Genomic DNA, 19,155 nt, shown 5'->3' with positions numbered 1-19,155 from the left:
CTATGGTGGGGATATTGATTCAAACCGCAATTTATCTGGGTGCTAATGACATTTAGCGCGGAGGTAGTGCTATGGAGTTTTCTGAAGTCATGCTGATGAGGGGCTAGCTGCAAATGTGCTTGGAAATAAGGGAGCAAAATGGCTTCAAGCGTCTTTGCCACTGGCGATAGGAGAGATATCGGACGATATGACTCACCTACGTTAGCTGGTTTCCCAGGCTTTAGTAGCGGGACCACCTTGGCCATTTTCCATTTCTCGGGTATGACAAAGGTGGAAAGAGACAGGTTGAAGACATGCGCTAAATATTTGAAACCCTCTTTCCCTAGGTTTTTAAGCATCGGCATGGCTATGCCGTCTGGGCCCACTGCTTTGGATGGTTTAGCGCGACCAATGGCGTCCTCAACCTCTCTAGCGGTGATGGTAATTGGTGACGCGCTGAGTTTGTGTTTATGTGCGTGTCTATTGGCTCTCCGTCTATCTTTGTCGACCGTAGGATGCATTATATATTGTCGGCAGAAAGCGCTCGCGCATTTTTTCGCATCCGACAGCACCTTATCGCCAAAGGCGATGGAAACTTTGTCTTTGTACTTAGTCGGATTCGATAGGGACTTTACGGTGGACCAAAGTTTACCTACACCGGTAGAGAGGTTACAACCTCTTAGGTGCTCTTCCCATTTCGCCCGCTTGTGTTCGTCCACAAGCAATCTGATGCGTTGGTTTATATCCCTTATTTGGGGGTCGCCTGGATCAAGCTGTCTTATAAGGTCGCGTTCCCTCGCTAAGCTCGCGGCCTCCGCCGGAAAGTGGGGCCGGATTTCGGGAATTCTCCCGGCGGGAATGAAATGTGCCGAGGCGGATTCAATGACCTTACGGAAGGCACGCTCCCCTTGGCGGGCATCAGTCGGGATAGGGAGGGCAGCAAAGCTGCTGTCTGTTGCAGATTTATATTCTTCCCACTTTCCTTTTTTGAAGTTTATGAAAGTGCGTTTTTCGGTGACGATGAAGTCGGCGGTACGCTCGAACGAAATAAGTATGGGCAGGTGGTCGGATGCCAATGTTACCATCGGCTGCCAGTTGACGCAGTTTACGAGTTCTGCGCTCACGATTGAGATATCTGGCGAGCTATGACAGCTTCCTACCATACGAGTGGGGGCGTCTCCGTTTATTGTGCAGAACGTCGTTTCGTCTATTTGATCCGCCAAAATCTCACCCCTACTGTCCGCCCGCAAGTTTGAATGCCATAAGTCGTGATGGGCATTGAAATCGCCTAAGATAATGCGATTGTTGCCAGTGAGTAAGGCCTCTATATTTCGGCGGTATCCACTGGGGCAACAGGTGACAGGAGGGATGTAGATGTTGATGATTTCTAGATTTGCATCGCCTGACCGGACAGATAGGCCTTGACGTTCTAAGACATTGTCACTGCGGTCGATGCCAGGATCAAATATATGATATTGCACAGAGTGGTGTATAATAAACGCGAGGCCGCCTCCATTTCCGCTCTCGCGGTCTTTCCTGTGGACATTATAACCAGAGCAGGTCTGCAATGCAGATCTTGCTGTGAGTTTAGTCTCTTGAATCGCAGCAATGCGGATGTTGTGCCGCTTCATGAAATCGACTATCTCCGTAATCTTCCCAGTTAGTCCATTACAGTTGAACTGCAGAATTCTGAAGTGCATGAGGGGTGACGCCACCACTCTAGGGGTAAATGAGGGGTGACTACGCCTAGGTTGTGGAAGGCCAGGACGCAATTGCTGTTGTGGCCTTGGGACTGGGCGCCCTTGGGCAAGCATTGGGGTACCCGGATGATTTGGGTTTGCGACCTGGCAACATGGCGCGATGAAACCCGTCGGGGGGTTGCCGTCGCGGAGACCAGAACATCTAGGAAAGTGGCACCACCCAAGGCAGGAGCTGCATTGAGCGGATGTCGCAAACCTATATATTCTGTGCTGGCAGACGGTGCAAACGGAGGCAGGGACTAAGAGTCTGTTTCCCTGACCTGCACGATTGCTGCCAGAAAAGAGGGGGGGAGAAGAAGACGGGGGCAGGGGCTGATGCTCAGCATTGCAACCAGCTCTACTACGAAGGTAGTAGTTATGAGTGGTATCAGCTGTTTGAGTTGCTGGCGCCGTGGGGCGCGAGCAGCAGCGGGTACTTGTTGTGGCTTGCTGAGCAGCGAAGCTGCTGGAAGGTAGTGGGGATACGCTTAGGCGTAGACTACGGTACGCCCTTGGGCGTGAGCAGCAAGGAGCCACAAAAGATTTATAAAAGTTACGTGGACGTCGGGTTTTGCGATCAAGCCCAGAACAACCTGTCCGATGCAACCATCCCATGCACGAGACACACTGAACAGAGTATGACCGTCCTAAAAAGATTATTTTCTGGCAAATGCAGCAAAACCATTTCTCATGACCGGGGTCAGGAGACGGACCCGGATTGGGTTCGATACCTTCCCGGAGTAAGAGAATATGTAGCAGTCCTGCTGCAAGGAGCTGCTGGGAGGATGACAATTTGTGGGAGGGACGAAACAAATTAAATGGGGTCACACTGAAATGACAGTCCTTGGTCGGGAAAAATCCCGAGTCGCTCCGGTACATAGAACCGACTGCCTTGGGAAGCGCGCGAGTTCGGGTCGCCACGAAAAGCACGTGGCTGCAGCCTCTCCAAATCGCAAACATACATTTTTCTAGTCACTGTCTATCAAGTTGGCCGCTCCCTTGGGGGACGTTGACGTCGTTTATGCGTCTCAGAGTCCTACTGAAATATCCAAGTCTCTGCAAGACCTGGGTGGTCGGCAGGCATCGGTGCAATTTAGAAACGCAACAAAGTCAAGAAGAATTGCTAAAAGTCTAATTGAGGGGTCGACTGCTAATACGCGTCAAAAAATATCGAGGTGTCAAAATACGCGTATTTACCTCGACAACAATAATCCGAAAGCGGAAAAGAGAAATTTTATCTCTGTTCAGAGATATTGGCAGTTGAAATTGGCGATTTTCATGTGGTTGTTGTAATGTTGTCGTACCCACACAAAAAATTGTGAACATTGCGCGGATATAGTTTTGGTCTCCAAACCGGCGTTGGACCCACTCAGGGTAATTTTTTAAAAGCGCGGCCGAAGGCCGCTAACGTAGAAGTGTTCTGCGCAAAAATACTATGGATTACACCCCCGGTTTCGGTTTTTCGTTAATATCTTTTGAACGAATTACACCTCTGTCGATATTCTTGGTAGCGTTTTAGCAGTCGGTCCTTCAACTAGACTTTTACCGAAGAATTAAATAGAGGTGCCACAGGGTGGTGTCCTATCCCAACTTTTGTTTAACTTCTACATATCAAAACTACCTTTGCCACCAGTAGGAGTTACTATCGTTACCTACGCCGCTGGCTGCACAATAAGGTCACAGGCCCAGCCCACAGATCGATGAGCTTTGCAACAGAATCAGCGGCTACCTCCCTGATCTCTCCAGTTTTTTCGTCTAGCAAAACCTGGCATTATTTTCATTTTTTTTTTTTAAGAAATATATATTAGCACAATAAGATCATGTATGATCTTTTATAGTACAACAGACATTAAATAACATAATAATAAAACATTCAAGCTTTTAATTTAAAACATTAACCTAACCTATTTAAGGTATATAAAATAATATATGATGGAAACCGATTTTCATAACAGATATGCTCATTCAAAAAGAAAAAAAAGAAAAAAAGTTTAACATTAGCAAATATTTGCTCTCAACGCTTACGAAAAACAAGTAGGAAAATAAAAAGGAACTTAGTATTAAAATCGGTTATATGTAAATATACAGAAAGCCTCCAGTAAGCCATTTTCGAAAATGGAATTATCACAACAACAACAACCGACTTAATCCTCCGCGACCCTATTTACAACATGGACATCCCAAATGTCGACCATTTTGAACATCCACGTCGATGGCTCTACGCCACCGACTGTCCTACACCCCAAAATCTTGTGACGTTTGATCAGTATCTACATTTTGGTGAGCAATTGTACCAAAAATCCAGCCGTAATAAAATCCTTAAATATCTTGCTTGCAGTACTTGGGGAAAAGACAAAGAAACGCTCATAACCACTTACAAAGCAATTGGCCAGCCGATTGCATGCTACAAGTCCCGGATATGGTCGCCAAGCCTAAAGACTACTCACTGGAAGAAGCTACAGGCCTGCCAAAATACCGCCCTCAGAACCGCCACGGGTTGTCTTCTTATGTCCCCAGAACACCATCTACATAATGAGGCAGAGAATATTCCCCATCAGGGAGAGAGATGAAATGCTAACCAAAGAGTTCCCGTTGAATACCAGAAACCTGGGTATCCCAACAGACATCTGATCGATGAGCCAACACCACCTAGGGGCTCAAAGAGTCATCTCCATAACCATTATGAGGAAATACGGCACCTGAGAACACAGCCGTATGAAGCTAAACAACACAAGCAGGTCCTCAGTGAACTCCACATACAGGCGTCGGCCTCTATGCAAGTAATTGCCCGGTGAATCCTGTACCTACTCAAAGAACAATACCCAAACTAACAGAAGAGGAATACAATCTCCCTAGGGATACACGTGGAATGACACGTGGACAATAGGAGTTGAGGAAGATGATGAAGGAAAAGTGAGTCACTCTAGCTCAACTGCGATCTGGATACTGTAACAGGTTAAACTCTTTCGTAAACAGAATCAACCCTGACATACAAAACATATGTCCTGCTTGTAATGTGTCCCCACATGACACCATCTCTTTAACTGTATTGTGGAACCAACGCCTCTAACATCCCTCTCATTATGGTCCACCCCTATTGAAACAGCAAGTTTCCTTGGACTCCCATTAGAGGATATTGATAACAATTTGTGATCGGCGCACCTATTTGATGGGGCGAAGCACTACTACAACGACAACAACAACATAAACCAAACTTCTTTTCAATTGCAAGGGGAACCAACGCTTTCAAAAATTATTTAGCATTGGTCCAACCCTATGGAACTGCTACTTTCATTGGACTTCCGTTAGAGGACATCGATGCAAATTTGTGAGATATTGCACCTATTGTATATAGCAGAGCACTACTACAAGAAGAAGAAGAACTTATGCAGATTAGAAGGAGCAATCAAGTAGTGTGTTTAAATCAGTATTATTAAAAATTTATGGAATAGAATAAGAAATTATACAAAATCCTTCTAACTTGTGAAACTTATAAAAAAAAAAATCTTTGTTCGGGGAATGAGTCGAGGCATATAAAAGTCCATCATAAGCAAATGATGAGAAATTCTATTTAATTGTTTCCATTTGATATATGTATGTAGGTGTCGCAAAACAGTAAAGGATATTGCCAAAACGAACTTTGGAGCAAATTGAAAAAAATAAAATAAAATAGAAAGTTAACCATATTTGCAATTACATAGATTTTATGCTGGACCTTAGTTCGACTTTGGAAACTCTGAAAATGTGTCCTTATATGCGACAGCAGAGCGGAATACGATTCGATTAAATAGACTAATACAGTGGAACTTAAGTCAACTTTGGAAAAATAGCGAAGATTATTTTGGCAACATATTTTTCTTTAACTATAGATTTGGTGTAGAAGTATATAATGCATAGAAAATCTAAAAAAAACAACGTCATCCGTGCACTTAGGCTTTGATAAGTATCAACACAAATAATGGTAATTGAGTTAAGGTAAGCATATTTCTGATGGTTTTTTTAAATTCTTGATATGTGTGAACTGATGTCTGGAAAAACTAGTTATGTAGACTGAAGTGACTCAGTCCCGTTTATGTGTTGAGTTATTAAAGTAGCTAGTCGTAAACGTAGACACAATCGATCCACTTACAATTCTTATCGACCACTTCTTCCAAAACCTTCACCACTGGTAAAGTTTCTAAAGTTTTGCTTCAGCTGTAGTGTTTTTCAAGTGCGTAGGTATCAGTAATTTGAAAATGCGTGTTTCAATTGATAAATGCGTAAGTTTTGTGCAGCCCTTAAATTTGTAGTAGGCAAGGGATGTTTGTATCAATGTTTATAAATATGTATATACCTACATACAATGTAGGTATGTATATTTATTATGTATACACCCTCGAAAATGTGGTTTCATTGAGGAAATTGTATATATTAAATGATTTCGATACTCTTTCAAGTTTCCAAATCAATTGATTATAGCGTATTTAGAAGTAAATATCTATAAACTTTTCTTAGCTACATTTCCTTTTTTTTGATTTAAAGTAAATGGCAGGACAAGTGCTCCAACACTGGCCAGGTTATCCCTCCATTTCCATGATCTCCTAGCACGTATGTATAGTAATAAAAACGCCCAATCATACAAATGTAACTTATGAAAATTATGTCGGCGACTTTTCTACTGTCATATAAACACGATATGCTTCTACAGCACTATTCCATTCAACAGCTGCAGTTTTGTTGTTGTTTATATGTATGCTTCCTACCAATTGCACTATTTCTTCTTTTCTTTTAAATAGTTATTTTTATTATTACCTATATTTACTTTGATTATCTTTATCTCCTCTATTGTTACTTCATTTGCCTTCTTTAAGTATTATAGTTCTATACTTTTCCATTTATCTTCGTAGAAGTGCAATGAAAATTTTTTTCTTTCTGTATCATATTGGTATATATAAAATCAATTATTTCATAAACTACATACATATTTCACTAAATTATTCAATTAATTATAATGATTTACATGTTTAGCTATCGCTTTTTCATATTTTCCAGCACAAATATGTAGGTTATATATTAAAAAAATGGCTAAATTCGATGACGAAACAAAGAATTACTTTATTTTTTCTGCTCACCACTATTCCTTTTGCATATCGAATATTTTTCGTTCAGTATGTATGGCGTGCAGGGTTGTATGTTGTGATAAGAAAATAGTTTTGCTTTAGCACTTTTACAATTTAATACAAGTAGATTTATCTATCAAGCTACAGGAATAAGGGGCTCGGTAGATGCATTTCGTCTATGTCATGACGCACAAAAAACATACAGATTGCGCATTCACGAGTTCAAAATTGCTTCGTTTAGCGCATCTACGTCTCAGTTGACTGCTTGAGCGGATGAAAGAAAAAAGCTATCATCCGGTGGCAAAATCCTGAGCCAGATAAATAATTTTGTATGTAAATGCAACAACAACGATTTGAGCCAGATAAATCCAGATAGAATTCTGGTTCAATTTGTGAGCCAGATAATTTGTTAATTACTTCGTTTTAGGTTGGCAACGCGGCATTTAATATACCTACTTTTTCAAAAATAGATGTCGCTGCTTAGCCTTTCGCCGTATGAGTTAAATGAAAAACAGCGGCGACATCTGCCTATCACATTTCACGTGTGCAAATATTTCACGACATCTGCTTCTCAAGTCTCTCAATGATCCAGAGCATTCCCGTGAGAATTGAGCGTGAGCCGGAGCTGTAAAACTCGGTATATGCCGTGACGCACAAATCATAATCCAAGATTGCGCATTCACGAGTTCAAAATTGCTTCGTTCTGCGCATCTACGTCACAGTTGACTGCTTGAGGGGATGAAAGAAAGAGGGAAAAAAAGAGCTAAAGGCAAATGAAATATGAATTGCCCATAAAAAACAGCTGGTATTTTGTTTACATGCGCAATGCGCAATCTTCTGTGTGTGATTTGTAGTCATGAGATAAGTCGAAGAGACTCTAGAGCCAATTAATGGTGACTTATAACCATAAAACCATAACCAGATAAAACAGCTGATCGAACCTACCTTATGGAAAACAATGTAATGGATTAATGGTGCCATGCCATAACGCTAACGCCATAAAAATATCATAACCATTGTTATCGATACGCATCTATGATGGAAGCAGTAAGGAAGGCGGTCGGCATGATGTGGTGGTGCACAGTGGCTAGTCATTGCCGGCTGGGGCGGGTCCTTGCCAACCTTACTGTTCCTGCGCCATAAACAGAGAAAAGTTCCTATCATGCCTATTCAAACTCAACTGTCAAAATTCAAAAAAACTGACGGAAGCACAGAGACTGACCCTGAAACGACATCCCGTCGAACCGTATGCCACGGACAGACCGTCAAATTCAAAACTTAAAAATTCAAAAAAAACTAAACGCAAAAAAAATTACCGAACCGGACATGGCCGGTTACTAACGCTGAAAATCAAAATCAAAAAAAAAAACTGCTGAAAAATTAAAAGAAAACAAAAGGGAATAAACAAAGAGGGCCGAATATATATAGGGGGCGCCGCGGGTGGTGTTGCGGCGCCCGGTGCTATTCCCACCCTCAAATCCATGTCCACCGACGCACCTATTTTTCGGTGGCCCCTTACCTGATTCCCTAAGTTTCCTCTAAATAAATGGCGACGCCAGCATTCCCATTTTAAATACTTATTTATTTATAATTCATTTCTATTAACGTATGTATGCAACAAAAAAATTAAGATAGTGCAGGTTTCTTAACCAGGGCTACAGCATTGTTGAACTACGATAGCTATTTACACTATGAAAATGTAGGTAAGAGTGTGTAGTGTATAAAGTGAGAGAAAAAAAAGATCCAACAGTTCACGCTCTATTGGGCCGAAATCGACACGAAATCTAATATGAATACTTAAGCCTGGCTAAGCTTGTTCTGTTGGGGGTTCTTTTCTTTTCTCTTACTTTTGCTCGAAATATTTTAAATTATACAATTATTTATGTCTCCCCTTTTTTTTTTGATAATCGTTATAAACGCTATGTGTGAGAAAAATATGTAATTAAATGTACTTATGTATTGTAAATATACTACCTACAAAGTAAGAATTTGGTTGAATTTTTTTTTTTTCATTCACAGAACATATTTTAAGACTATAAAGTTTGGGCACAAGTTTCGATATTTGGGGCTCTCTTACAAAATTATTATGTGGTTGTAGTAGAACTTAAATTTGAGTGTAACAAAATATCAATTTGGCATAATGCGCATAGTATAATGATACTGTTACGAATATTAGCAAAACTAAGGAGTGCTGCCAGCTCTAAGCCGATCTAAGCAGTGACGTGAATGCACATCAATAATTCAATCATTATGTATCTACATAAACGAATCAATAATTGCGTCTACACATATGTACACATTCCGACGAGCAACATTTACATACAAGGCAGCGAGAGATGAGATGTCACACACCGATGAATTTACTTATACGCTTATGTGTGTGCGGGAGACTGTAAACTACAAACACAAGCATATACCTTATCTGAGTTGTCACAAGAGAGAGCAATAATTTGTGCACGTAGTTGTGGCTGGCGATTTTGTAGCCGAAACAACTAGTAACTTCTGGAAATCGAAGAGCCTAGAAGTATGCAGCGTAAACTATAAAAGCGATGCAGGCGAGTAAGAAGTAATTCAGTTTGATTTGAATTGTCAAGCAGTTACGAGTAAGACGATATCTAGCGAGCAATAGCACTATTATTTTGAAAGTCAGTTTCCTTTAAGATATCCGTTTGGTTATTAAGCTATTCGTTGCACAGTTTGAGTGTTATTGTGAAGTACTTAATAAAGGCCATTTTTCCATCATTCAATATTGGAGTTATTTATTCAACAGTTTAGTGATTCGAACTTAGCAGAGGATTGCAAATAAGAGGATTTGCAAGTAAATTCGTTACAATTGGTGTCAGAAGAGGAATTGTTGAATAAATTCTAGAGGACAACAAGGACATGGCAAAGTTAAGTGAATTGAAGATCCCGCAACTGAAGAAGGAGTTGGAGAGCCGTGGATTGAATACAAGCGGCGTTAAACTCGAACTTCAGGCACGGCTACGAGAAGCAATGGAAGCAGAAGGAATTGATGTGGAAGAGCATGTCTTTCATCTTGATGGCGAGGAGACAACAAAAATTGAAGAGAAGAACGAAACATCGCAGACGGTTACCAGTACAGACTTGAACATGATTTTAGCTGCAATATCTGCTCAAACATCGACAGTGTCATCTCAACTGGCAGAACAGAAGACATATATGGCATCACAACTAGAATCGCAGGAGACACGCATAACATCCAAGATTGAAGCACAAGAAACGCGTATGTCAGAAATGTCGACACAGATTACATCCAAGATGGAAACTCAACTAGAAGAGCAAAAGACATATATGACATCTCAGTTCGCTGAGCAGTTGAAAGCACAGGAGGCCCGCATATCCTCGCAGCTGGAGGCACAGGAGATAAGGGTAACATCAAAGCTGGAAGCACAGGATACAAAAATTGTGCAGCTCGAGGACAAAATTGATGCCGAGATAGAAGCTTTGAGAGGTCGTATACAGGAGTTGCAAATGAATCGCCCAGCAGTTTCAGCGAGTAATCCAAAGGTAAAAACACCATCCTTTGACGGTTCTGTTCCTTTCCAGGTCTTCAAGCTACAGTTTGAGAAGACCGCAGCAGTGAACAACTGGAATGCGGAAGATAAAGTTGCTGCGTTGTTCGTGGCATTGAAGGGACCAGCAGCGGAAATCCTGCAGACGATTCCCGAAGGAGAGCGGAGCAATTATGAAGCATTGATGGCTGCTGTAGAACGACGTTATGGAAGCGAGCATAGAAAACAGATATTCCAAATTGAGTTGCAAAACCGCTACCAAAAAGCAAATGAGACATTGCAGGAGTTTGCTTCAGATGTTGAAAGGTTGGCTCATCTCGCAAATGCGGACGCACCCGTGGAATACACCGAGAGGGTAAAAATCCAGAGTTTTATAAATGGCATACGAGATGTGGAAACGAAGCGGGCTACATATGCGAATCCCAAACTAACATTTGCTGAAACGGTATCGCATGCTCTGATACAGGAAACAGCGTCGCTTCTGTGTAAGCCAGTTTTCAAAGCACGCCGTGTGGAAGTAGAAAGGCCAGAGTGGGTAGAAACAATTTTGGAAGCACTGAAGGGATCTCAACAGAAGAATGCCGGAGTTATTAAATGTTTCAAGTGCGGCAACCCAGGTCACATTGCACGTCATTGCGATCTTGGTCCTAATAGTTCCAACAATGTGGGTGGCCATAAACGCAAAGCTGGAGGAGATGAGGAAGAGCGAGTAAGAGGTAGAGAGCTAGATCCAGCTGTTGAATGTCCTGTGATATCTGTGTCGCAAATCGGAAGGAAATCAAGCAGTCTTACCGTCAGAGGGAATGTGGATGGTAAAGAGCGTGTACTGACTGTAGATACGGGGGCATCTCATTCCTTGATTCGATCTGATTTGGTCAACAGGAGAGTAAAACCGTTACCTGGAGCAAAGTTGCGTACGGTCACTGGCGAGTATAACCAAGTTCAGGGAGAAGTGATATGTGAAGTATTGATTGGGAAGGTCATGGTCCTACACAAATTTGTTGTGGCGGAGATTGTTGATGAAGTTATATTGGGAGTAGATTTCTTGGTTGACCATGACATCAAGATCGATATGCAGAGAAGGGTGATGCGTTATGAGAACCAAGATGTGCCACTTAACTTTAGTTTGGAAAAAGGGTTCAGCAGTAATCGGGTACTGGTGGAGAAGACTCGACGAAGGCCACGAAATTCAAAGGTAAAGGTTGATGGAACAAATGGGCCAAACAAATCAAAACCGAAGGTACCTGTGAGAGAAACACTGGTATTGAAAAGCCCTAACGGACGTACTAAAACCAGGAAAGAATGCAATGGTGGTTTCAAGCCAAGGCACACTACTGTTGTGAAGCATCGGAACGATAATGATTATGCAAAGGAAATCCGTCCAGCGCAAGCTCTGCGAAGTAATTCTTCATTGGCCAAGAAACAGATTGCGAGGGAACGATCCAGAATAATGAGTAGTAAGATGGAACACAGGTACGACAGGGAAAATAATTCGGAAGGTTTCCGGAATGGAGATTTGGTACTGTTAAACAACCCTCACCGGCGGAAAGGTGTTCCAGCCCAATTTCGGTGCAGTTGGGAAGGCCCGCACAAAGTTGTGAAGAAGATCAGTGATACCATCTACCGCATACAAACCACTGGGAAACCACGGATTAGAAGGGTGGTACATTTGGAGATGCTAGCGGCGTTTAGATTGGGAGATTTGTCTGATCGGGACGATCAGACTTAGGTGGAGGGCAGTGTTACGAATATTAGCAAAACTAAGGAGTGCTGCCAGCTCTAAGCCGATCTAAGCAGTGACGTGAATGCACATCAATAATTCAATCATTATGTATCTACATAAACGAATCAATAATTGCGTCTACACATATGTACACATTCCGACGAGCAACATTTACATACAAGGCAGCGAGAGATGAGATGTCACACACCGATGAATTTACTTATACGCTTATGTGTGTGCGGGAGACTGTAAACTACAAACACAAGCATATACCTTATCTGAGTTGTCACAAGAGAGAGCAATAATTTGTGCACGTAGTTGTGGCTGGCGATTTTGTAGCCGAAACAACTAGTAACTTCTGGAAATCGAAGAGCCTAGAAGTATGCAGCGTAAACTATAAAAGCGATGCAGGCGAGTAAGAAGTAATTCAGTTTGATTTGAATTGTCAAGCCGTTACGAGTAAGACGATATCTAGCGAGCAATAGCACTATTATTTTGAAAGTCAGTTTCCTTTAAGATATCCGTTTGGTTATTAAGCTATTCGTTGCACAGTTTGAGTGTTATTGTGAAGTACTTAATAAAGGCCATTTTTCCATCATTCAATATTGGAGTTATTTATTCAACAGTTTAGTGATTCGAACTTAGCAGAGGATTGCAAATAAGAGGATTTGCAAGTAAATTCGTTACAATACTAATATCTAATATGTACTAAGAAAAGTGGTTACAAAAGCAATAAAGATGAAATTGCGATAGCAATATGTATTACGTTCACGTATATTCCTTTCGTCTTGTTCGAAAGATATTGCCCGCAATAGGGATTCGTATGCATATATATAGTATATATATATATTGTATCTGTATGATATAAGTAAAAAAGTTGAAGTCCTTTTAGCCAATTTGTGCATAATCGACTAATGGCTGCTGTCGCAAAAAAAAAATGTTTCTTTATATTTATGTTTGAGCTCCAAAAATGGAAAGCTAAAACTTTTCAAATGATACAGACCGCTCTTTCTTATGACTAAAAACTTATCGAATTAACTTCAATCATTTTGAAGCAAGAAAAAATATCTTTAAAATGAAGAAAAGGAGATGTATGCTCCTTGTTGTATAGCTAACAATTTCGAGTATTCAATTATACAATTTGATAGAAAAATCGATCCTTGTTAAATAGTTCAACCGGACTGTATAAAATCCTCTAAGTACCACTTAGAAGTTTCTTTAACTACCCTGCAAAAAAGCTCTCGTCATTCCACGTCATTTGACTAGCTATTTTACAGTCATAGGTTATATTCATAGTCACATTTGCATGGGCGTGGGTAAGTTTTATGACCAAATTTTTTTATAGGGTAATTATTTTCAAGTTTATACATGGCTGGTACTTACATGGCCGCCAGAGTACGTACCGTGGGCCTCTGCCGGCGTGGTTACTGGTGATGCTGATTTTGCTGGTGAAGTTGACGCTGTTGTTGGTTGTGGTGCGCGGTCTTGAGCGCGCTGTGTTGGTACTGTTGGTGGTTGTTGCGCTCTGGTCCGAGGTGATCGAGTGAACCGGGTGGCAATAAAACTTCGTGTTGACTTTTACGACCTGGATGACTTGGGGCTAATTTTGCCGTTCGTTGTATTACGCTGCAGCGTACTGCTGGCCCTGGAGGCGGAGGTGTTGGTTGAAGGGTCTTCTAGCAATTCGCTTGTGCCTGTACTACTATGAAATTGGCATGTGAATTCGGACTTTTCGATGCTGTCGTATCAGCAAGATTCGTTAAATGGTTCTTAAAATTTCTTTTTGGGACCGCAGGAAATTGCAAAAACGAAGATTCCAAACTGTTCAATACTAGTTAAAAGCTTCGCCACAATTAGAAGGCGTAAAACTATTCACGAAAATTATTTTTCCAGTGTGCTGACCGGGTAGTTGGTTGATAAGTACGTGGGACTCAGTTAAACAGCAAGCAGTGTGCAATTAATAGAAGCACCTTACAATTCCGCATTGGTGGTTTTCACTGCTGTCGGCTTTATATGTCGCTTCTCTTCCCTTTTTAGGTGAATGCAGCTTTTCTCTTTACAATTTAATGTTTCCTTGTCTTCTTCGTTTTTTTAAGACCGGAAACGCATGGCTAACCTTTCTTTTTTTTTGTTCTTTAAACATTTGTTCGCCCTCTTCTTACTTTTCATGCCGGAAACTCGTGGCAATCTTTTCGTTAGTGATCGCCGGTCTTTATTTCTTGTTTTTCGATACTTTTGTATCGCAACTTTCGCCCCATCACCAGTCACTAGGTGTGTTCGCACGAAAACGCTCCCAAGTTGACCGTAACCGTAGACCATAACAGCAGACCGTAACAAACCTGCTTCGCTTTGAAGACCTGGCGATGAAGCGAACAAGAAACCGGATCCGCTGCGGGAGCCACTGCCAGGTGCCTCCGATGCCAATCAACGTGGGGCACGACTCACCCCTGAGATAAGAGTCTCAAAGTCCTACTACGAAGCTAGCCGGGCAACATAGGTCCATCAAAAAAAAAAGGTTAAGTCAAGTTGGGAATTAATTCTGTTTCCTAGTTTAAAAGGGATTTGCGGCAATTAGACATTTGTTATGGAGAACTCGTCAAAACTCCGAAAGGCTAGTCCGACCTAAGCGTGTACTGCCAGGGTGTTCACGGTCCTCGGTGAGTACGCGTGTGAACATCCTATGAGGTCAGTACTCGGGGAGAATACTGGGCGAGATATCCCCGACCGCCAAAACGCCCAAAAAAAAAGTCCGATTGGTAGGTAGATATAAAAAAAAATCAAATTGTAATTTGGCAAAGAAACGTTCTTTCTGGTTCATTGCGGACGAATATCCGAAGCGTGAAAGCGACCTATCAATTTCCCGTTTAGGTCTTCGAGATCATACAGTGCATTGCCTATTTTTCGGAGCACGCGACACTTAAGGTATTTCGGCAGGAATTTGGCGTTAATACCCTGTTTGAAGTTACTTAAGGCAAAGTTTTTCCGAAAAACTTCCTGACCTTCCTTATAGTTGACTTGCCTAGAGCGCTTGTTATAGGTGGTTACTCCCCTATCCTTGGCCTGATCTAAATTTCTACGGATCTGCTCACGAATATTAGTCAACTTGTCAGTTCGGCTTACTATCGTAACCTGGTCTTCCCGAAGGCTGCCGAGTTTCTCTAAAATTTTGTACGTTGAGGTATGTTGGACCATATTTTGGCCATATAATACAAAGTATGGAGAGCACTGAATAGCCGTATGGAAATCACTTCTCAAAACTGATAAAATCTCGGGTATATGCTTATCCCAATCGGTAAGGTCAGGTTTATCTTTCAGGAAAATCCTAATCTTCGAAACAATTTCTCTATTAACGCGCTCGGATGCGTTTGCTTGGGGAGAATATAACCCCGTCCTCACGTGCGTCACCCCGTAATTTGCAAAAAATTGGTTCATTTCCTTCGAGATAAACTGCTTACCATTGTCACTGTGAATAAACTCAGGGACCCCTACAGCCGAAAAAATGTCTGAAGCGAAGTAATTTATAACGATAACAGTGGTGGCTCTCTGCATGGGCTTTAGCCAAACGTATTTTGAAAAATGGTCTAGTACTATGAAAAGAAATTGATTTCGCCGCTTAGATCTCGGATACGGCCCTAGTAAATCGCAATATAATCGCTGAAATGGCCTCTCGGATGCAAAGGTATTTTCTATAGGCGGTCTCAACTGCTGATTAGTAGGTTTTACTGATTTGCAGGTATCACAACGCTGGACGTAGTCCCTGACGTCCTTAGCCTGCTGCGGCCAGAAGTATTTCTGCCTAACGCTTTCTAAGGCTTTCTGCCACCCGTCATGGTAACTCCGGTTAGCGTCATGTGCTAGTCTCACCGCTTCCGCAGTCAACCCTTTCGGCAACCATAATCGCCACAGCGAGTCTTCTTCCCCTTCCACTCCCTTACGAAATTTAACTCGTTTGAAAATTACCCCGTCCACCACTCGTAAATCCGGAAGCGATTCCTCGTTTTCGGTGACGGTCCGAATCAAGTCTAAATATTCGTTGCTGCTAAATTCGGGAGAGACTAAATTTATTTCCCGGGTGTGGTAGTGAAAGTCAACTCATCGGCATTAAACCGCGACAGCGCGTCTGGTACTACATTCAGGGTGCCCTTACGATGTTCCATTTTAAAGTCGTATCTTTGCAGTAAGAGGGACCACCTCGCCAACCTCCCGCTCAAGTCCTTTTGTGTCATTAACCACTTGAGACTCGAGTGGTCCGTGATAATACAAAACGGTAATCCCTCAACATAGGGTCGGAAACGCTTCACGCTGATTATGGCGGCGAGACATTCCAGCTTGGTTACCGTGTAATTGCGTTGAGCATTATTCAGCTTTTTCGACACAAACGCGATTGGATGCTCAGCGCCCTCGTCATCGACCTGGAACAACACTCCGCCAACACCTATTTTGGACGCGTTGCATTGGATTACAAATTCTGGGGGAAAATCAGGTTGGGCCAAGACAGGAGCGGAACTCAAAGCTACTTTTCGCTTTTCGAAGGCCTCTATAGCTTCAGAGGTAAGCTTGAACGGGCCTGCTGACTTTACGGAGACAGTCGGTCGGCCGCTGCCAAGTCAGCAAAATTGGTAATAAACGCCCTGTACCAATTCGCCATGCCCACAAACCTACGCACTTGCCGAGGGGATTTAGGGATCGGGAAGTTTTGCATTGCTTCTATTTTTCCCGGATCCACTTTCAGACACCCGCTGCCTATCAAGTACCCTAAGTAGCGTATTTCCTTCTGACAAAATTTACTTTTCTTCACGTTTATTGTCAGCCCTGCGTCTCTCAAACATTTGGCGACTTCCGCTAGCAATTTCAGGTGGTCTTCAAAATTAGTGCTGCATACCATCAGGTCGTCCAGATAGACAAAGACGTTCTCTCGCAAACGCGAAGGCATTGCCTTGTCCATCAGCCTACTCATAGTCTGCGGTCCATTGCACAGACCAAATGGCATTACCTTGAAGTCGTACAGAGGCCTCCCCGGAACTGCGAATGCTGTTTTTTCCTTGGAGAACTCTGTCAATTTGATCTGGAAGAACGCGTCCTTCAGATCAATGCCACTAATAAAATGCGTATCCTTCAGTCTGCTCAATAACCCGTTGATATGAGGCAGGGGGTATGAGTCCTTCTTAGTCACCGCGTTGACCTTCCTGGAATCTATGCACAGCCTAAGTTTACCTGGTTTCCGGACCAGTACTACAGGACTACACCACGGGAGTTTGATTCTTCTATAACTCCTAATTCGAGTGTCTAGTTCGCTAAAAGCTTCGGCTTGCCTCGGTGGCGAAAGAGGGAAATGTTTGCTTTTTATGGGAACTGCATCACCGGTGTCAATGTGATGCTCCACTAATTTAGTTTGCCCTAGGCCTAACTTCTCGTACGAAGGAAACGTCTCGATGACCTTTTGCAATTCTAATTTCCGGTCGGGTGACAATTCATGGAGGTTAAGTTCCTCTTCCTTCTCAAGTCTAATCTCTATGTAATCTACGCTGGGGAATATTTCGGGAGCTAACGCAAGTGCTCTCCAAAAATCTACCCCGAAGTAGGCTTCTTGGAGAAGTGAAGGGACAAGGTAAAAACGATTAACCTTAGTGACATTTTTAAAGGTGACCGGTAGAGATACTGAGCCTAAAATTTTTTGCTTGTTGCCAGCCGCGGTGTATACGAACGCATTTAAGGGCTGATATTCGAAGCCGGTATCCTCTAGGAATTCTAATCCATTTTTCCCTAAGATGGAGACGTTGGCTCCCGAGTCCAACAGCCCTACAAGAAAACTATCTTTAATTTTAGCCTTTACGAGAGGCCTTTCATCCTCTGTAAGCGTTAACGTGGTGGCTTGCAGCAGTCTACGCTCCTGTACTCTCCTGTGGTATCTCTTCCTACACTTCAAAATATTGTCCGATACCGGGTATTGTTCGAAAATGGTATGTCTTATTTGTTCATACCTATGTTCCCTTTCTTCTAGGTTTGGTGGAAATTGCGTTTGGCAAGCGAAATCTCTATGCTGGCGTTGCAGAATTCTGGTCGGCTCGCCCATCGCTGATGAGGACGTTTGACTCTCGGATTCAGAACTATTCGAATTGTCCGTACTGTCAGGGTAAGTTATTATCACATTTGAGGGTTCTTCTGCCAGGGTACTACTGCACCTCGGAAGCTCACCACCTCCATGCAGAGGTTCACCCTCTTGTTCAGTGCACGGGGCGAAGCCTCGAGCACTGGCTGGTGTTGGAGCTATGATGCCGAACGAGGTTCCCCCGCCTTCTCGCTCGGGTACTGGTTTCCCTGCCTGCGATGGTCCCTAGGGCATTTTGGAGTTAATACTCCCCTATGGCCACATTTAAAACAAAAAGGATTCCTAATGGGTTCCTCACAGTATATATAGGAGTGGCCCATTGCCTGGCAATTCCAGCATTGGCTTCCCGAATAGTCCGGTCTCCTGTTGCGTCGATATTCCAGCGCCTCTATCTGCGGATCCATTTCGCAATCCTCGCCTTCCATCCTCTTGTCCGGGGTTGTCACGCGTGCTTCGTTTACATGCCGTCCTGGGTAAGTGACTCCCAACAGCTTGCTTTCTTTCAGCACTTGTTCACCTCTGCGTGCTACATCGCGTAGATCATGAAGGGTCCTTACATCTGCGTTGAAAAGCATCAGCTTAAGGCTACTGTTGACGTTTCTTTTTATTATGTCAATCAGTAGAACCTCCGACATGGGTTCCCTTAAGCGCGCGTTCAAGGAAATTATGTCTGTGTGGAACACGTCATAGCAATCGCTTGCTTTCTGCTTGCGCATGGAGATCTCCATCATTATCTCGTGGTCAGTTTTCAAAGTGCCAAACTCTCTTTTCAATGAGTAGCACAAAAAGGCATAAGTCGCATTTGGGTTTTGTTTCGTGAACAGCGAGTACCATTCTTTGGCCCGCCCGGAAAGAAACAGGTGGAAAATAGCCATTATTTGTTCGTCCGTGCATTGTGTGCGATCACACAAGGTGTCCAGCTTAAAAAGGAAATCTGCTACGCTTCCAGTACCGTCGACCGCGATTTTTCACT

The 19,155-nt window shown here is 42.7% G+C and overlaps 1 protein-coding gene across 5 annotated transcripts in view; it reads right to left on the bottom strand.

Moving 5' to 3' along the window:
- The window catches only part of LOC137253491 (WD repeat-containing protein 26 homolog), a 79,670-nt gene extending 72,781 nt beyond the window's left edge, over positions 1-6,889 (bottom strand). The window contains exon 1 of one of the 5 annotated variants that reach the window (XM_067790487.1): positions 6,830-6,889. The gene's annotated coding sequence lies outside the window, so the exon portion shown is untranslated. The other 4 variants (XM_067790484.1, XM_067790485.1, XM_067790488.1 and 1 more) reach the window with 4 other exon arrangements.
- Positions 6,890-19,155: the final 12,266 nt, after the last annotated feature.

The sequence above is a fragment of the Eurosta solidaginis genome, chromosome 5 (genome assembly GCF_040869045.1).
Source record: "Eurosta solidaginis isolate ZX-2024a chromosome 5, ASM4086904v1, whole genome shotgun sequence".
Taxonomy (NCBI): domain Eukaryota; kingdom Metazoa; phylum Arthropoda; class Insecta; order Diptera; family Tephritidae; genus Eurosta; species Eurosta solidaginis.
The sequence above is the reverse complement of the archived record's forward strand: the minus strand, read 5'-3'. Positions and strand labels throughout refer to the sequence as shown.